The sequence below is a fragment of the Pinus tabuliformis genome, chromosome 3_2 (assembly GCF_031772625.1).
Source record: "Pinus tabuliformis cultivar Carrire ecotype Pingquan chromosome 3_2, CPIR1, whole genome shotgun sequence".
NCBI lineage: Eukaryota > Viridiplantae > Streptophyta > Pinopsida > Pinales > Pinaceae > Pinus > Pinus tabuliformis.
Genome location: NC_142302.1, coordinates 300,683,777 through 300,702,375, shown reverse-complemented (window position 1 = coordinate 300,702,375; position 18,599 = coordinate 300,683,777). Strand labels below are relative to the sequence as shown.

The 18,599-nt window shown below is 36.2% G+C and overlaps 1 pseudogene; it reads left to right on the top strand.

Moving 5' to 3' along the window:
* The first annotated feature begins 1,450 nt into the window (after positions 1–1,450).
* On the top strand, positions 1,451–11,989 carry LOC149180760 (CRS2-associated factor 2, chloroplastic pseudogene; annotated as a pseudogene).
* The last annotated feature ends 6,610 nt before the right edge of the window (positions 11,990–18,599 follow it).

The following is an 18,599-nucleotide window of genomic DNA, read 5'->3' as shown; positions in this document are numbered from 1 at the left end:
AGATCCGGCTTCTACAGTGCCTATGCAGTTCATTCATGCACAGCCTAGGCAGATTTTTTTTTTATGGGCCAACACACAACTCCGTTTATGCAGGTCCAAAATTCATTTCATATGCACCACTAATGAATAAATGAAAATTCTCACAAATTTCACTAACTCTTTGAGCCCATGGCTCTGATACCAATTGAAGAAATTTAACAAACTAATAATAATACACACATAAAATAAATAGCAGAAATATACAAAAATCAGACATGGTGGAGAAGGCCTCAACCTTACAGCATTTATCACATTCACATTATTAAATAATGTTTATGATACATATAAATACATGAGGAAGTTTGTCTCAAGATAGTGCGTCTATCTTGGACAGCATGGTTGAACAAATCTCTCAACCAAATACTAATCTAGGAGAACTAGTTGGAGAGAATCTCTCATCCTAACTAAACTCCCTAGTTTGAGGAACTAACTCCTAATTCTAAAGATTTGATTTATTTAATTATAATTTTTTATTTATAATTTATTTTGAGAGTGAGGCTAACAAATACACTGCCATAATAAAATTTCTAGGCAGTTTTATAATACTTTGTTTTAATAAAGATTTTTGTTTTATTTTTAATAAAATTTTAAATATTAAAATATGAAAACAAAATTCAACAAACATAATATGAAAATTAAACTAATTAAAACAATATAAATAAAATAAATTTTAATTAAATTAAATATTATAAAATAAAAACAAAACAATCAAAGTTAAGTTGTTTAAAAACCCAAATAAGGAATAAATGAGAGCTCTTGTACATATGGAAGTGAGGGAGGAGAGGATGGAGGAATGGAGGGGACCACGTGAGTGGGACCCATTCTCCACTTCCTTTTACCATAATATCATAAAGGTTTTCAATCTAGCTATTAATTAGGCCGATAGGCCTTTCTTTTGAATCAATGGACCTCTTGTTTTCATCTACACTTTCATATGTATATGACATCTGTACGCAAATTTTTACTCACCCTTCTGCTATCCACTTGAAATCTGTGCACATCCTCCACGTACCAACTCTAAAATGCATCGCCCTCCTAAACTGTCACGCTCAAATGCCTTTGTCTTAACTATGCAACAAAAAATGGTTAACTATCCGCCTTAACAGGTTGCATAGTTAATAATTAACAGGTGCTGGCAGCAATTCACAATGGTGCCTCCTTCAAAATATTTTCCTCACCTTCTGCAATTCCTCCTCCTTCCAACACTAAAACCAACAATAATTATCATTTTCCAACTCCCACTCTCCCTCTCCTCCTTCATAAGAAGAAGTCGCAACACCACAACCAGGAGTAGTAGCATCACAACCAAGATCCGCAGGAGAATGGAAATTCAGGCACCCAATCTATTTGTGATAATCTCGAAGAAGAAAAGGCAAAGTGCCAGGGCAAGAGCAAGAAAGTGTACAGATACATGGGTCACTATACAACCAAGCTAGGGGACGACCGAGGAGTCACAGTCGACAGCGACGGAACATCATACAGAGTAGAAGGGGCGCCATTCGAGTTCAAATTCAGCTACACCGAGACCCCTAAGGTGAAGCCTCTGGCCCTCAGAGAGCCACCCTTCGTTCCTTTCGGCTGCCCACAGTAAATAGGCCATGGACTGGACGAGCACCTCTTCTGAAGAGCAAGAAAATGCTTCCCGAGTTGGATTCCTTCAACCCTCCTCCACCTGGCAAGAAGGGCGTGAAGTACGTCGAGGCGCCCGGCCCTTTTCTCATGGATAACGACCCCAAATATGATGCCAGGACCCGAGATGAGATACTGGGGGAGCCTTTCTTTAGGAATGAGATTAAAAAGCTTGTCGAAAATTGAATTCAAGGAATCATCAAGTTAATCTTGGAAGGGATGGATTGACAAACAATATGTTAGAATTGATCCATACTCATTGGAGACGTCGACGGGTTTGTAAGATAAAATGAAAAGGTGTTCCAACATTAGACATGTATAATGTTTGTTATAATCTAAGGAGAAAAATCGTGGAAATATCATTCATCGTGTTGGTGGAGTATTATTTCATTTTTCGGTTTAGAAAATTTCTACAAATCAAGCTCTGATACCATGTAGAAAATCCTATAGATTCACAAGCTGATGCAATGTACTTAAGAAAAATACAAGAATCCACTTCTACTTTCAACCAGCGGAAGCCAATAGATTAAAGAAAACAACAATCAATAAGAGGAAGATAAATCAATGGCACATAATGCAATAATTTTTCCTGGGGAAAGCCACAACTCAAAACTCCTACTATCTATATTGCATTAATCATAAATCCAAGATGATAATACCATGCTTGTTCTCACAAGAACAATCCCAACGCTCAATATAATCAATCCTTAGCTCACAAGCAAGCTCTTGGTAAACACTTAGCCAATTATGCAGCTCTCCAAGCCCCTATTTCCTTGTGCAATTCCTATGGATGAATAGCCCATATTAATGGTAATCCAGTGCATCCAAAACTAAGAAATCCACACTAGGTTCAGTTCCTTATTGCATGCATGATATATACAACTCAGTAAATCATACAATTGATAGTACATTGTCCCTGCACTCTAATCTCATTTGGGTCTTTGTCAGAATCGACATGCATGAGTTTCTGATGAGGGAATCTTGTGTTAACTAGAGTAACACTAGTGAATGCATTAGTGCACCAGTTGACTGTTAACTCTCTATTAGTTCCACAAGCAGTTTGGAACTAATTTAACTTAACTTAACTTAGTAAACTAAGTTATCAAATTACAAATCACAATTAAACTCATATTGGACCCTATTTTGGCCAGCAACAACCCCCCTTCTTATTTGGTTTTATCACTAATATTAAATAAGTGGGGACCCTTATTCAAAAAATTAAAAAAAATTGATTAATGCTTGTATTTCCTTTTTCAATAAAAATTACTATCATAAACTTAGGAGAATTCCCTCAAAAATCTAAAAATACTTAAGTTTTATGATAAGTTAGGATAAAATCACTCCTTAAAATGAGTCGCATCGCAAAAAGGGTAATGAATGCCTTCCTCCAAGCAGAATTCTTAAAGTGCAAAATTGTGATGCGAAATCACGCATCAAAAGATCCTTATCGCATCACATGCCTTAAACATCACCTACGCTGAAATGCCTTAAAACGCCGATATGCGATGGCGTATCTCGCAAATCGCATTTCACAGAAAACACATTGACGGATGATTGCCACACGTAAAGGAACTGCGATATAGCGATATAGCGACATTGCGATATTGTGATCTGCGATACTGCAATCTGCGATATTGCGAATCAAATCGCAAAATCGCCTTATTGCAGATTTGCAGGGCCCGTTGTTCGAGAAAGTTTTTTCATAAAACCGAGGCCCAGTTATGCGCATTAATGTTAATTAATGAGTTAGTTGGCAATCATTAATAAAATATGGTTTTGATCTTATCAAGGAGCCAGTTCACGTAAGGTGGTATATTTTATATGTTTTCCGCATTTAAAGCTTTCCCATCACCTTTTTCTTATCATCGTTCTCACCTCATTTGTAAATTGCAGGAGCGAAGAATAGAGAAGCATATAAAGCAGAGTTCAAGATATTTTGGGAAAGAAGGGTAAAGATCCCAGTTCTGAAGATAAAGAGATGACTTCGTTGTACACAGACACCACCTGTAACAAAGATGTTAGTATTACTACTTGGGAAGGCATGTATAGTTTACTTGAGGAAGAAGATACCAAGGTAATGGAGATTACGGCTACTGCAGGCTCACATGGGTCTCCTGAGGCATCTATTACAGATCTAGCATGTTCATTCCTACACAGGATAGCGGCGAGGCCCAAAATTATCCCGTATATGGACATGGTTAAATGGATACTAGATAGTGTTGATATCACAAACAGACAATTCAAGACTCATGGTCAAGGTCTCATTGGCTCATTCAGTCCACAAGATTTAAGGCTCATGTATCATTTACCAAAACCACAGGCGACTTATAACAAATAGTTCATGGAAAAGTTTGCTAAAGAAAATGAAGATTTATCAGAATGCACCAAGGACTGGTCAAGAAGGGATGAACCACTAAAAAAGGATAAACACGGTATGTATAGTACTGGTTCTCTCACCTCCCCATATTTCTTTGTTGCTGCTGTGCTCTATAGACTTTTTGGAAGGCCAGACATTAACAAATTTTCATCTGAATGGCTACCATTATTGGATGCCGCCATTAATGCTACTATTGTGGATTGGGCCAAGATCTTGTCTGACAATTTAGCCACAGCCATTCTGAATTACCAGTCTAAAAGGACTATTTCTCAGAGAATTTATCCCCCTTTCAACTTATTTGCATATGTGATGGACACAATCTGTTATATTTCCAAGTTTCTTCTAATGGGTTGGAAATGGACTACTCAAGATCCCTTACCCATTCATATTTATCACAAATAATTGTGGGATTCCAAGTTCACTCCTTATTTCTACAAGATTTGTCATGGAATCATGCTGCCTCTATACAAAATGTTGTATGATAAAGACCCTCCAAGATTTTCTCCTGAAGCAGAGGTCAATATGCTCCCTATCATGAGATGGTTCGGCGAAGAACTTTTCACATATGTCAAGGTATTCGGAAGTCTCGCTTCCCCTCATGTTTTACCTTTATATGTTCCTGATAAACTACTGGCACGGGAGATTGCTTATCAGACCTGCGGATAAGGAGGTATGAGTAAAGAATTGAAGGACAAGAAAAAGGCCATTTGGCCACGATTTCCTGTGGCCTGTGGGGCCTTTTCACTATTTGATGTAGGCCATGCATTTAAAGAAGTAAACAACATGTCATGTCTACGATTGTTCAAATTTCCAGGAAGACCATTCGACCCTTCTGATATTGTTAAGAATTTCACTACTGCGGTCAAAATAAAGGTGTTTTCTAAAGAAGATGATCTTTTTGATGATATGTTCCAACATAAAAGTACACTTAAAGAACTTCTGCATTCTGTCCAAATGTGATTCCCTCCAGCAGAATTTCAAGAATTCAGAATATACGAAGAGAGGAGGTTAGCTAATATCCCTTTGGATAAATTACGCTTGGAACCCGTGAGGGAACCAACTCCCAGTATTTGTCTCAGTGGAAGTTCAAGAACAAGCAAGTCTAAATATAAGTCCAAGAGAGAAATGTCAGAACACTCCAAGAGGTCCGAGAGTGACCATAATAAAATCGAAGGGTCAGTAAGGGATATTGCCCAGTCTAAGGAGCTCCGAGAACAACAGGTTTTGACCTCTCCACAGGTATATCCTCCCCCTCTCATCGTCCAGCCACCATCAACCAGAATTGAGTTGGATAAAGAATGGGAGACATTCAATGAATTAATCAATATTGAGGGACAGAGCACAAAAGCACCTGAGAGTAATGTACAGACAGTGAATGATATAGTCACAAGAAAAATCAGCAATGTCCCAAAAATGGAACATATTCCCATTACCCCATCCTCTGAACTTATGCTCAAAATAGAGGAAATTCCCCCTCTTGATGTATTTTATAGCCCACAGCATAAGGCTATGGTGAGAAGACAAAGAAAGAAAAGTAAATTGGAAAGCATGCTTTCTCATGATGCAGAACAATTAGACATACTTTGGCAAGATCCTACCACTGATCCTACTGAAAATCTCACTAAATTATCTCAGATCGCAGGAGCATATGCTTCTGTGACCATTGAAAAAGCATCTAATGTACAACAAATACTGAAAGAAAAAGAAGATCAAATACAAGCTTTGCTGCAACAACTACAACAAGCCAGTGTGAATAGCAAAGCACAGAAATAGCTTGAAAAACTGCAGTAGGACTTTCAACAGATGCAGATAGGATACCAAAACAGTTTGGCCGAAAGAGAAAAACAGTTGCAGGTTATGCAAGAAATGCACAAGGATGATCCTAAGGTTACATAATTCGTTAAAGAATCCATTTCCTTAAATGATCAACTGCTACAGCAACAAGAAACATTGTGCCAAAGAATATCACAGTGGAGCTCTTATTGTGAAACAAGTGATAGAATTACTAATTAAGTCATGGACTTGCGACATGATTACGGTTTAATTGACAGAAGAGTTACTGAATATTTGGCTTGGCAGGAAACATAGGAAGGGAAAAAGGTAGGCATACCAATAATCAATGACACCCACAAAGAAATGCTCTTTAACAAATGGTATGCACAGTTCGGGAAAGCGGAACAAGCGGCAGAAGAAGTAGCCACAACAGCAAATAATGTCATTGACTGCATCAATGAAAATTTACACAGGGAAAATCTGATCTCAGAGACCACTCCAGGATATCTACCAAATGTACAACATCTACAAACAAGCTGGAGACAGAAGGCTCCAGAAAAGGCAAAGTCAATCCAAAGGTTAACCAAGTTAAATTGGGATTCCTACTAGGCTCACTTGGTAAAACCACACAGCCAGTGCATGACTCTCAAATGTATCATCAATTCTGCCGAGAAGATGGTGCCAGCTCTTGCTGATTCCGTTTTTGCAGGACAGCTAAAGTCGGAAGGCGGCCAGCCAACTCTCCTCAAGCAAATGATGAATGCTTGTGACTTCAAGGAACAGATACGTAGATAGTTAGTTATTAGTTTTAGTTTAGATTCAATTTTAGTTTTAATTTTGCTTTATTTTTTCCTGAAATGAGGACAGTCATTTCAACCACATCCTACATTTTTGTAATAAATTATTTTTAGAATTAGTTAGTAGTATTTAAACCCTTCTCATGCATTTAGAGAAGGGTCCAGAAATTTATCAAAAACTTGTCCTCAGAGCATGCACTTTTGCACCCTCCGAGGAGGTTTTGATGAATGAATGGAATAGGATTTATTGATGTCTGCGTTTAATATCTACTACTGATGTTGTACTTTTGTACTCTTAGTGGACGTTGGATTAATAAGAAATAGATCATTATTGCTGGAGCTCATGAGTAGAACTAGTTATAAATGGTACTTTTATCTCTTAACTGTCTCTGCTTATGTGTTATGGTGATATTCATGTTCAATTATTTATATATGAATGCGTAAATGCTTGAGTTATCATTTGGCACTTTTGTATGGTGATAGCTATTTATTTATGCCTAATATATGAGTAGCTTATTATGCGATATGTTTTTCACAACTGTTTCGTCTAACTTTTTATATGAAATGGTTTATCTTTATTGAATTATTTTCTCATATTAGTTGAATGATCTTTATCACCAATTGTTATTTGAAATCATTTTAGATCGCATAACATAAAGGTTACATCCCGGGTTAGTTTAGAATTAGATATTTCTGTTTATTAGAATACAATTGCATGTCGTTAGATTAGATTTAGAAAAAAAAAATTTTACTTAGGAATCATTAGGAAAAGAAATATCAATTCTCAACACACACACACATATATTGGGAAACTGGTCCCATGTCCCTATTCGGACCCACTATACCAAATGGAAAAGGAGCTGCTAACCAAAGTCCAGACCGGGTGGGTATCCCCCTTGTTGTAGACCCAATTTTCGGGACTTCAACAGACCCCTAAAATATAGGGAGAACATATACATGACTTCAGACAGACTTCCAACTCAAAATTCCTAAGCTAATTAAGTTAATTGAACTCTATTAACTATTTACAAGTTGATATGAGAATAGAATTCAATTTTAATTCTTAGCTTAATTCAAGGACAAATTAAACTGGAATTTCTCAATTTTATTTTTAACATTTCTTGTTGCTATTTTCAACACTCTCTCTCAACAAGAAAGGAATTCAACTCGATCCTGATCTTGAACCTTTGAAATGTTTTGCATGCAACACTTCTCTCTAGTGTTGTTGCTACAACAACTCTAGAAACAAAAAAAACATCCAACCTGAATCAATATGATGCATCTATCATCAAAGTATTTGACTGCTATTGCCTCTGTCGACTGAAAACTATGCACTTTTGTTGACTTTTCCTTTCTGCACTGTTGTCAACCTTTCTCTATGCTCTTTAGTATGTGACTACTCTAGCCTCTGTCACTTTGATCTCTGAATGTATCAATCCCACTGATTCCTCCCGCTACTATATACTTTCGTATCCCATATTAAGGTACAATCCATGAGATAAAACCTCTCAATGGACCCTACCCAATTTTATCCCTCTTGGGATTATCACTTCACATCACCCCACCTCACACCTGGAGGTATGGCTGCATGTGACCCCTCTTCCCACTTGGTTCAAAATTCCCCCATATTAGAGGTATCTCTATGAGTGGATGCTTCCACTCGGTCTCCTCTCAGCTTCTCCAATTGTGGCTGCTCCACAATTGTTTGAGACTACTTTTGAGACTGCTTCTTCTCTGCTTGAGTGGATCTCCCCACTCGGTCTCCTCTTAGCTTCTCCAATTGTGGCTGCTCCACAATTATCTGAGATTTCTTCTGAGACTGCTTTTAGGGTTTCTTGTTGAGAGGTAATTTACTCTCCCTCTCAACCACCAAGTCTCTAACCTTTGCCTTGCTTCTCAAGGCTTTACATGCATCTTGAACCTCAAGAGCATATAGGTTCTTGACTCGTGAACCGATCTATTTCACCTGTCCCATGGTGATGTGTCTAAGGAAAACCTTTCCCTCACTAAAAACCACATCATATCCATGGTCTTCCAATACCGTGACTGAAACAAGATTCTTATTTAGTCCTGGAACATACATCACATCTGTGATCCTGAGAGGGGATCCATACCCCCTCTGAAAGGTAATTGTACTGATACTGGTAGCTCTATACCTCTCATCATCTCTAAACTTTATGCTCTGATTGAGGTCTTTCTCCTCAAAATCACTAAAGAGATCTCTATTCCTTGTCATATGGAATGAGGCACTGCTGTCAGGATAACACGTGCCTCCCATGAAAGTGTTAGCCATGCATGCAATGAGAGTTAAATCAAGTTCAAATTGTGAAGCTAGAGCTTCACCTACTGCTGCTACTATCGGCTCCTTCTTGCTTGCTTTCTTTTCTGGGCAGTTCTTGCAATAATGACCATGATCATGACATTGAGAACACTTGACATTAGTGAAGTCCATCTTCTTTCTACCCTTCTCGCCTTGGGACTTATTTCCCTTGACATTATTTTCTTTACTCACTAAGGAAAAATCCTCTTCCACTTCCTTGGAAGAGGTCCCATCTCTGGTGTTCCTCCTGATCTCCTCCTACATCAAATCCGACCATAGTTGTTCCCAATCTGACAACTTCTCTTGAACATTGATAGAGTCTTGATAACTATGCCAACTCTTTGGGAGTCCTAGAAGAGCAAGACTCACCATGTCATCCTCGACAACCATGATTCCAACACTTCCAAGTTCATCATGACATTGAGTGAACTTGGTCAGGTAATTTGGAATTGAGTTGCCCACATCCATATTGATTTTTTTAAGTTTATCTTTCAGTCCCAACTTCCTTTGGTCATTGTTGTTCTCAAAAAGGTCCTTCAATTCTTTCCACATATTATGCGGAGTTTCCTTCCCATGCAGACTCGAGACAATGTGGTCTCGAACTCACTCAAGTATTATCTGCCTCGCCCTTTGCCACACACTTCTTCCTTTCGGCTAGATTATGAGCATTTGATGTTGGTGGCTTAGGAATGTCCTGATCTGTGAATTCCTTTAAGCCATTGTCTTCCAACACGACCTCCATCATGTCCTTCCAGGCTATATAATCTGAGCTTCCATCCAAGGCATACTTGAGCCGCAAACCATAGAACAACATTTGTCGATCCTAAAGCATGTATCGCAAATTCGAATTTCACCTGTAACCCAAAACTCAAAACTTTGAAATCTCCTCTAGTATACTGTTCTTGGATCTGATACCATGTAAAAAATTTCTATCCAGCTTCGATACCATGTAGAAAATCCTGTAGATTCACAAGATGATGCAATGTACTAAAGAAAAAGACAAGAATCTACTTCTAATTTCAACCAACGGAAGCCAATAGATCGATGAAAATAATAATCAACAAGAGGAAGATAAATCAATGGCACATAACACAATAAGTTTTCCTAGGGAAAGCCATAGCTCAAAACCCTACTACATATATTGCATTAATCAAAAATCCAAGATGAGAATACAATGCTTGTTCTCACAAGAACAATCCCATGACTCAGTATAATCAATCCTCAACTCACAAGCAAGCTCTTGGCCAACACTTAGCCAATTATGCAACTCTTCAAGCCCCTATTTCCTTGCGCAATTCCTATGGCTAAATAGATCATATTAATGGGAATCTAGTGCATCCAAGACTACGCAATCCACACTAGGTTTGGTTCCTGATTGCATGCATGATCTATAAAACTCAGTAATCATACAACTGATAGTACACTATCCCTGCACTCTAATCTCAATTGGGTCTTTCTCAAAATCGACATGCATGAGTTTCTGATTAGGGAATCTTCAGTTAAGTGGAGTAACATTAGTGAGTGCATTAGTACACCAATTGACTATTAACTCTCTATTAGTTCCACAAATAGTTTGGAACTAATTTAACTGAACTTAACTCAGTAAACTAAGTTATCTAATTACAACTCACAATTAAACTCATACTCGACCCCTAAAATATAGGGAGAACATATACATGACTTCATAAATACCTCCAACTCAAAATTCCTAAGCTAATTAATTTAATTAAACTTAATTAACTATTTACAAGTTGATATGAGAATAGAATTCGATTTTAATTCTCAGTTTAATTCAAGGAAAAATTAAACTGGAATTTCTGGATTCTATTTTTAACATTTCTTGTTGCTATTTTCAACATTCATGGTTGGAACTATAATTGCAAAAACCGTCCAACTTTTCCCTTGATGCATTGGAAGCCTGCAACACCTCCCTATCTGAAGCTGATTGAGCGAGCTGCTGCTGGGATGACAATAGAAGAAGCAGATGCATTACGAAGAAAAGGACGTCGTCTACCACCCATTTGTAAATTAGGAAAAAATGGTGTCTACTTTAATCTTGTCAAAAATGTCAGAGAGGCTTTTGAAGAATGTGATCTGGTGCGGATAAATTGCCGAGGAATGAAACCTAGCGATTACAAAAGGATAGGTGCCAAACTTAAGGAACTGGTTCCTTGTGTGTTGCTTTCGTTTGATAAAGAGCATATATTAATGTGGAGAGGTAGAGAATACGCACCTAAGAATTTTGAAGAGCGAGCCCTGGTTTCTTCTAAGTCTGCTAGTGAAGTTAGTAGAGATGATTCTACTGATTCTGAAGTCTTTGTTATTCAATCATCTGGTAAGAAATTATTCTCTGGAACTGGGGAATTGACAACCTCTTTAGAGACAGGATCACTGAAGCACAACGTTGTTACATTATCCAAGGATGTTTCTCATGAAGGTGTAATTGTGACTAGTGAACATAACAGATCTTTACAAGAAGAATTGGAAAAGTCATCTTTTTCAGTGCAATGCAAAGAGTTAGTTAAACTGGGTGAAAATGAGGATGCCTTTAAGCAGAAAATAAATGTTCAAACACGTAATGGTAATGGCATAGATACTTCCAAAGAAGAAATAGGTTTAGAGGCAGACTATTCCACTCATAGTATGCTATCTATGTCTGGTTCTACACGTACAACACCATTTTCCAAGACTAGAGAAATGATAAAGGCAAGTGAACTTGAATGTGCTTCAAACACGGGATTGAGGTCTAGAAATACATGTCCATCTTTTGAATATGTAGGTTGTGATTCCTCAACTACTAGTGTTGCTAATTCCTTGAACACATCATCTGAATCGTTACCTTCTTCAACAAGTGTCATCATTTCAAATACTAAAAGTATGGAATGTATCAAGGATGGCATTGTTCATTTATTATCACAGATTGATGCGAAACAGAAGATGATGCATGAAAGTGATAATTTGTTTGGAAACAAAATTTTGGTTGATACAGAGACCAATGGATGCAATAAAACTACTCAAAGCATTGAACTCTTATGGCAGCAGTTAAGAATTTAATAGCTATTAACAAAAAAAAAGTTTACCTTTTAATTCATTTGGATTGTTAGTTTAAATCTAACAATCTAGCCGGACAAATCCTCTTCATATTTCGTTATAATTTATATCTTTCACATTAAATAATATAAAATGATAATATTGTTGAAATGATATCTCGTTTATGGTACTTCCAATCGTCTAGATCGTGAGGCTTCTTGATATTTCAATTGGTAGGCCCAGTCGAACTTTCAGTCACCGACTCACCAGAATTATCGCAACATTTGCAAACTTCAACGAGGATAACAAATATTTGCATATTTTAAGGGAAAGATGAAACTTAAAAACCCCTCCCCTTTCAGATTAATGATCCACTAAAGTTTAAGAGAGGCATTACCACGCGTCCTACAAATTTGAAGTAGGATAGATGTTCTGTTTGAATAACCGAATTTGGATTAAGAGAAGCATTACCACATGTCCTACAAATTTTAAGTAGGATAGATGTTCTGTTTGAATAACTAAATTTGGATTGTGCTGAAATGTAGATTCATTCCCAATAGTGGTGAACAATAGAGCACCTTTGTCAAAAATCACCCTAGAGAGTAATTTGTACCATTCTCTTGTTAACCCACCAGCATCAATGCCCTCTTCTCCTTGAAAATGCATTGATAGGTGCCCATTAAGATCTTGATTTGAATGCATCAGTAATTGATTATATGAATCTTCCAGCAAATAAGCTCGACGAACACAAATACGTAGTGGTGTAGACGGAACATGCATATGTTTCTCTCTGATCTTTTGTTGATTATGTTCTTTACATGTTGCAAAAGCATTATTAGATGGCCAACTCCTAGATGTCTATTTTACCGATCATTTTACAAGCACATACTTGGTGTGAAAGTTACATATCATGACATTGAGGCTATTGATCCTGGTTATTATAAGAATCTGAAATGGATGTTGGAGGTATGTAGCAGTTTTCGGTGTTGTTATTTCTTTCTAATAGGCTTCTCCTTGCTTCTCTTTTAACTGGAGTTACCATGTGTCTTCTGCTCTATGAACAATCCTCATATTAACATAACATTTTAATTTTCTCTTTTTATTTATGTGATACAAGTCACTGATGAATTAGTTAATGTATTCCTCATTTTAACGTCGAAGTTCTCTTTCTGTTGATAGAATGATATTAGTGACATCCTTGATTTGACATTCAGTATAGATGCAGATGAAGAGAAACACATTCTATATGAGAAAACAAAGGTATTATTTGTTCTCTGCTTGGTACACTAATTTACAAATCCCATTTTTTAAAAACTTTTTATTCTAATAATTTATTCCACACAAAAAATTTCCTTTTGTATCCTTGAAATTTTCACAGGTAATAGACTGTGAACTTATACCTAGAGGAAGAAATGTAAGAGTTATAGAAGAAAATAAACATGAATATGTGGATCTTATAGCTGAACATCGATTAAAAACTGCCATTCGCCCTCAAATCAATGCATTTATGGAAAGTTTCAATGGATTAGTACCAAGGGAACTTATTTCGATCTTCAATGACAAAGAGCTTGAGCTTCTGATCAGTGGACTTCTTGAAATTGACTTTAAGTATTTCTCTATTGAATATATTTTTCCTCCCTTTTGGTTAATCTTGTAAGATAACCTCTGATTCTTGCAAAATATTTTATCTTGAAGTTGAGGATCTAAAAGCCAATACATAGTACAATGGGTACACTTCTACATATCCAATTGTCCAATGGTTTTGGGAAGTTGTTTCAGAGTTATATTAAGGAGGAAATGGCATGTTTACTACAGTTTATCACTGGGACATCTAAAGTATTCATTTTTCCTTTGAGGAACATCAACCATAATTTCAAAGTTTATTTAAAATAAAACTTATAAATTGTCTTGTATCCTCCCATTTGGGAATTTTTACTTATGCTTAGTTTTCCATCTCTACAATGATAATGCGGTCTAAAAATTGTTATTTAACGAACACTTTAAAACTGACAAGTCCCATTTGTGTTTTTGTTTTCATGTATGTCAAAGTTTAAGATAATATCAGTGTTTTCATTGGGGGAAATGTACACATAATTGCGTTTTGAAAAGCTTTTTTACGGCCTTTGTTCATCCAAGGCTTAATATTCATTACAAAATTTCATTACTATGTATTTTAATTTGGATTATATATGAAATTAAAATAGCGCCACTTATCATTCATATGTAAATTAAAGTACACTGTAGATGAATTTTAATTAATTTTTATAAAAAAAGTATTAATTAATAATATAATTTAGACTGTAAATTTTATAATCCAATCATTTTAATTGAATTTAAATGGGGGTTTCCAACAATTGTTATTTTCTATTTTTAGTATTTTGTTAGAAGTATATCAAATCAGTATTTTAGTTTCAACTCTAGAAGTTATACACACACACACACACACACACACACAACTTATATATATAATAAATATCCATAAAATTAAAATATCATCTTTTACAATATCTATATAAAATTTGAATTTGCCAATACATATGGCATATGGCATACATACCTACAACTGCATTCCTCGTACCATTTTTCTAATTTTCATACTATTTTTCTAATAAAAAAGCTATCGGCCTCTCTTTGCACCTTTTGGGGCAACTGCTAGTTGTTACATGCATCTTCATACTCCTACTACATAATCCCTAGGATGGGATCCTGGGAGGTAATGTAATGTCTCCAAGGTGTAAGGGATTGGGATGACATCAAAAGGTAAATTTTCTAGTTTAGATATTTTTATTATATATATTATTTAATAAAATTTATAATAAAGTTTTAATATGTTTCTTTATTCTATAATTAACATACATACAAGTTCTTGGCTATGGTGATTCTATATAATGGTTAAATAAAATAATAAAAAATAAAAAATAAAAAATTAATATTTACAAATTAATTAAATAGATTACAAATTAACTTAATTAATATAAATCAAATAAATAAATAAATTAAATATTCTTATTTATATATTTAGATTAAATAAATTGATAAAATAGAAATAGAATACATTTTGTGCATATTCAAGTCCAAAAAGCGAAAATCACTCCAACTTTCAACAAGTGCCATTTTCAAACTTTAAGTCCAAATTTAATAAAATTTGAGTCGTTGGGAAGCTATTGAGAAACCGCACACAATAAAGTGATCAAAGCAAAAAAAGGAGAAAAATGAAAATCCTGCAAAATTAACAAAATCAAAGCATGAAAGAAGTGATATGACCAAAATTTGCATAGAAAATCCCTATATCTTTTATAAAAAAAATTATGGGGGTTGGAGGTGGGAGGGAGGTGGTTAAGGGGTTTCTAATATTTCAAGAGCACTAAAATTTTGGGGTTGTTGTAGCAACTACAAAAATTAGCGATACACTGGTAGGACCTCAAAATCTATTCCGGACCCTTATCCAATATGAAGTCTTACCCTTAGAAGTATTGTTCTAGACTCAAGAGTTCCACTAACTTTACTATACAGCTCTTCATTAAAGACAACAAACCCTTCATTACTCTAATTGGATTGCTTTGAAACAATTCATCAGTTAAGAAACAACACCAATGACTTCAATAAAGGATTATTATAATAATGTATGAGCTAACAATGTTTAGAATTGAAGTGGGTCTCTGTTGTTGCTCTATTACTAGTAGGTCTGTTCAGTACCACGACAAAGTCACTTCAAGCAATCACAAATGTTGTTTCACTTCCAGCAGACATTATCATTACCCCTGTTAGGGTCCTATAATAATAGGATTCATAATTTTAAATTAGCTATGGTTAGTCTTGTAATATTGTACATACTTTTGCTTTTTGCAAAATATTTTCCATATTAAAAATTAAAAAATGTAAAGAGGGTATGTCCTAAAAGAATAATCAAAGGACAAAAGAGTGTTAGGATATTCCGACACATAGGAAATAGTTAAGTACAACTTGGTCTAGTATAGAGTTAGGTAAAGTGTGTTTCTTTACAATTGTACATTTTGTAACTTACAATCCGATGGTCACGATATGTAGTGATCCGACGGTTCATTCTCTCCTCGGTATTACCGACACTTGATCCGTGGCTTGACACCCGATTGGTCCATGATTTCTATTTAAAGCGCATGGAGGGTCATTTGTAAGGTAATCCGTGCATGAGAGAAGCATATGTAAATTTTCATTCTTTTATTAATAAATTGCCTGAAGTGGCCGCATTGGCTCAGGCCGTGGACTGTTTCCCTCTTTGAGGGTTTTAACCACATCAAAAATACTGGTGTATTGATCTGCGATCTGGTTGTGGGCGGTGTCCTTTGGTGTTCTGTCTGAGGAACTTACCCTATAAATTCCTACATGGTATCAGAGCTATTTGAGGGCCGCGTCTGTTGGTGATCCAAATCTGAAGCCGGTAGAACTGCATCCGACTGCCGTTTCCTAGATCTACTATTTCTAACTGCTTTCGGGCTGAGAGGACTACTCTGTTGTGTTGGGAGCATCTGTTCCAGTGAGGAACCCCTTTCGTTTCAGGCGAAAAGGTTTCCGGTAGCCCTAGCAGCGTCATTTTTAAGATCTGGAGGTATACAGTGTTTATTTGCAGTTTACAGTTATTTTCTCTCTGTTTATTTCGGTTTCAGTTTATTTAGCCTTTTTTATTACCGGATCTATACCTTTCATTTTTGCGTATGCTCTTTTCCCTGCGACTCTGTGCGATCTGGGCAAATTAGAAACAGAAAGGAAGGATTTTTCTCATGCGTATGCTCTTTTCCCTGCGCCTTAGTGTGATCTCAGAAAATCAGAAACATTGAGAAAAATATTTAGTTTCTGGCCAAAGCTAACTTTGAGCTGCAAGGTTCATTTTTGAAAATATTTAGTTTTTTGGCTAAAGCTAACTTCGAGCTGTAAGGTTCGTTTTCTTTGCATATCCCTGTTGGGTTTTGTGTTTTTTGTTTTGTAGGGAAAAAGAGCTTTCTCAAAGCAAGCACGCAACCCAAAGCGGACCCCCCTCTCTCTCTCTCTCAAATTTTTTGTATAGCTCAATTGGTTCAAAGCTATTTTAAGAGAGTAGAGGTCTTGGGTTCAAGTCTCCATTTTGTGGGGGCGGACTTTTTCATTTCCGCACATTCCCGCACTTCGTCGGCAACTTCATCAACGTTTTTTCAAAAAGCCATAACTTCTTCATCCGGAAGCCGTTTTCAGAGCCATTTTTTTTAAACCAGCCTAATTTTTTGAGATCTATCCATTGGAACACTTAGTTTCAGCATCTTTAGTTTCATTTTCCGTTGAAATGGAAAGTCAATACCAAGTTACCCTTGACAGCACCAACTACTTCCAATGGTTGACCTACATTGAGGATTTACTTAGAAGTAAAGGTCTCTACAGAATAGCCTCAGGCCAAGAAAAGAAACCGAAGGATGAAGATAAGGTTGCTAAATGGGAAAATAGGCAAGATCAAGCACGTGGATTGATAGGGATGTCTATTTCTCCAGATCTTAGATTCCATATTGCAGAACTTGATACTCCTGATGAAGCAATGAAACAAATCAATAAAGTTTTTGGGATTAAAAATGAACTTAGAGCCCATCAACTTGAAAATGAGTTGCTTACATTGGACCCTAATAATTTTTCTTGCATTGAAGATTTCTTGTCCAAGTTCAAGACCCTTAGATATCTCTTGGAAGGTGTTAAAGTTAAGAAAGAAGATAGTAACCTTATCTATTCCATTCTTACTAAGTTGGGACCAGCCTACTCTGTGTTTGTTTCCACCTTCCATTCTACAAGAGAAGCCTTCATTTCTCAAGGAATAGACTACAAGTCCCCTTCCTTTGACTCTTTTTGTGATTCTTTAATAAGAGAACAAGAAAAACTCTTACACCTTGGTCTTCTTAATCTTGGAAACTCTTCCAAGAAAGCGTTAGCCGCCTAGCAGCAACCAAATTCAAAGAATCCTAAGAAGTCATATCATAAAAAGAATGGTCCTAAACCAAACAAGGGTCCTAAGCAATCTCAGCCTCAAAATGAAAAATCATTTCAACAAAATGATAAGACAAATAAAAACAAATGGAAGAAGACTGATAGACATTGCAACTTTTGTAATCGAGATGGCCACTTAGAATCCAAATGCTTTAAGAAGATGGAAGCCTTGGAAGCAGCGATGAAGAAACATAACATCCATTTGGAGAATTCTTCACCTTCAACGTCATCTTCAGGAATGGCACTTTCTGCATGTGGTTGCCAATCATCTCGGTCTGGTTATGCATTAAATTTATCTTCTTCTTCTCATTCTCATGAATGGCTCATTGATTCTGGAGCTTCTTATCACATGGCCAAAAACAAAGCCATGTTTTCTTCTTTAAATGATTGTAACACCAAAAATATATATGTTGGTGATGATAGATCTCTTAGTGTTGTAGGGACTGGAACTGTTCATCTAGACAATGGTCAGTTTAATGATGTATTATGTGTTCCAACCTTATCCTGCAACCTTCTATCTGTATATCAGATAACTCATTCAGGTGAAGGTAAAATCGTTGAATTTTCACCTCATGATGTTGTAATCAAGGACTTAAGAGATCCTAAAAAGATTTTGGCTACTGGCATTGTTGATGATTCTACAAGGTTGTATAAG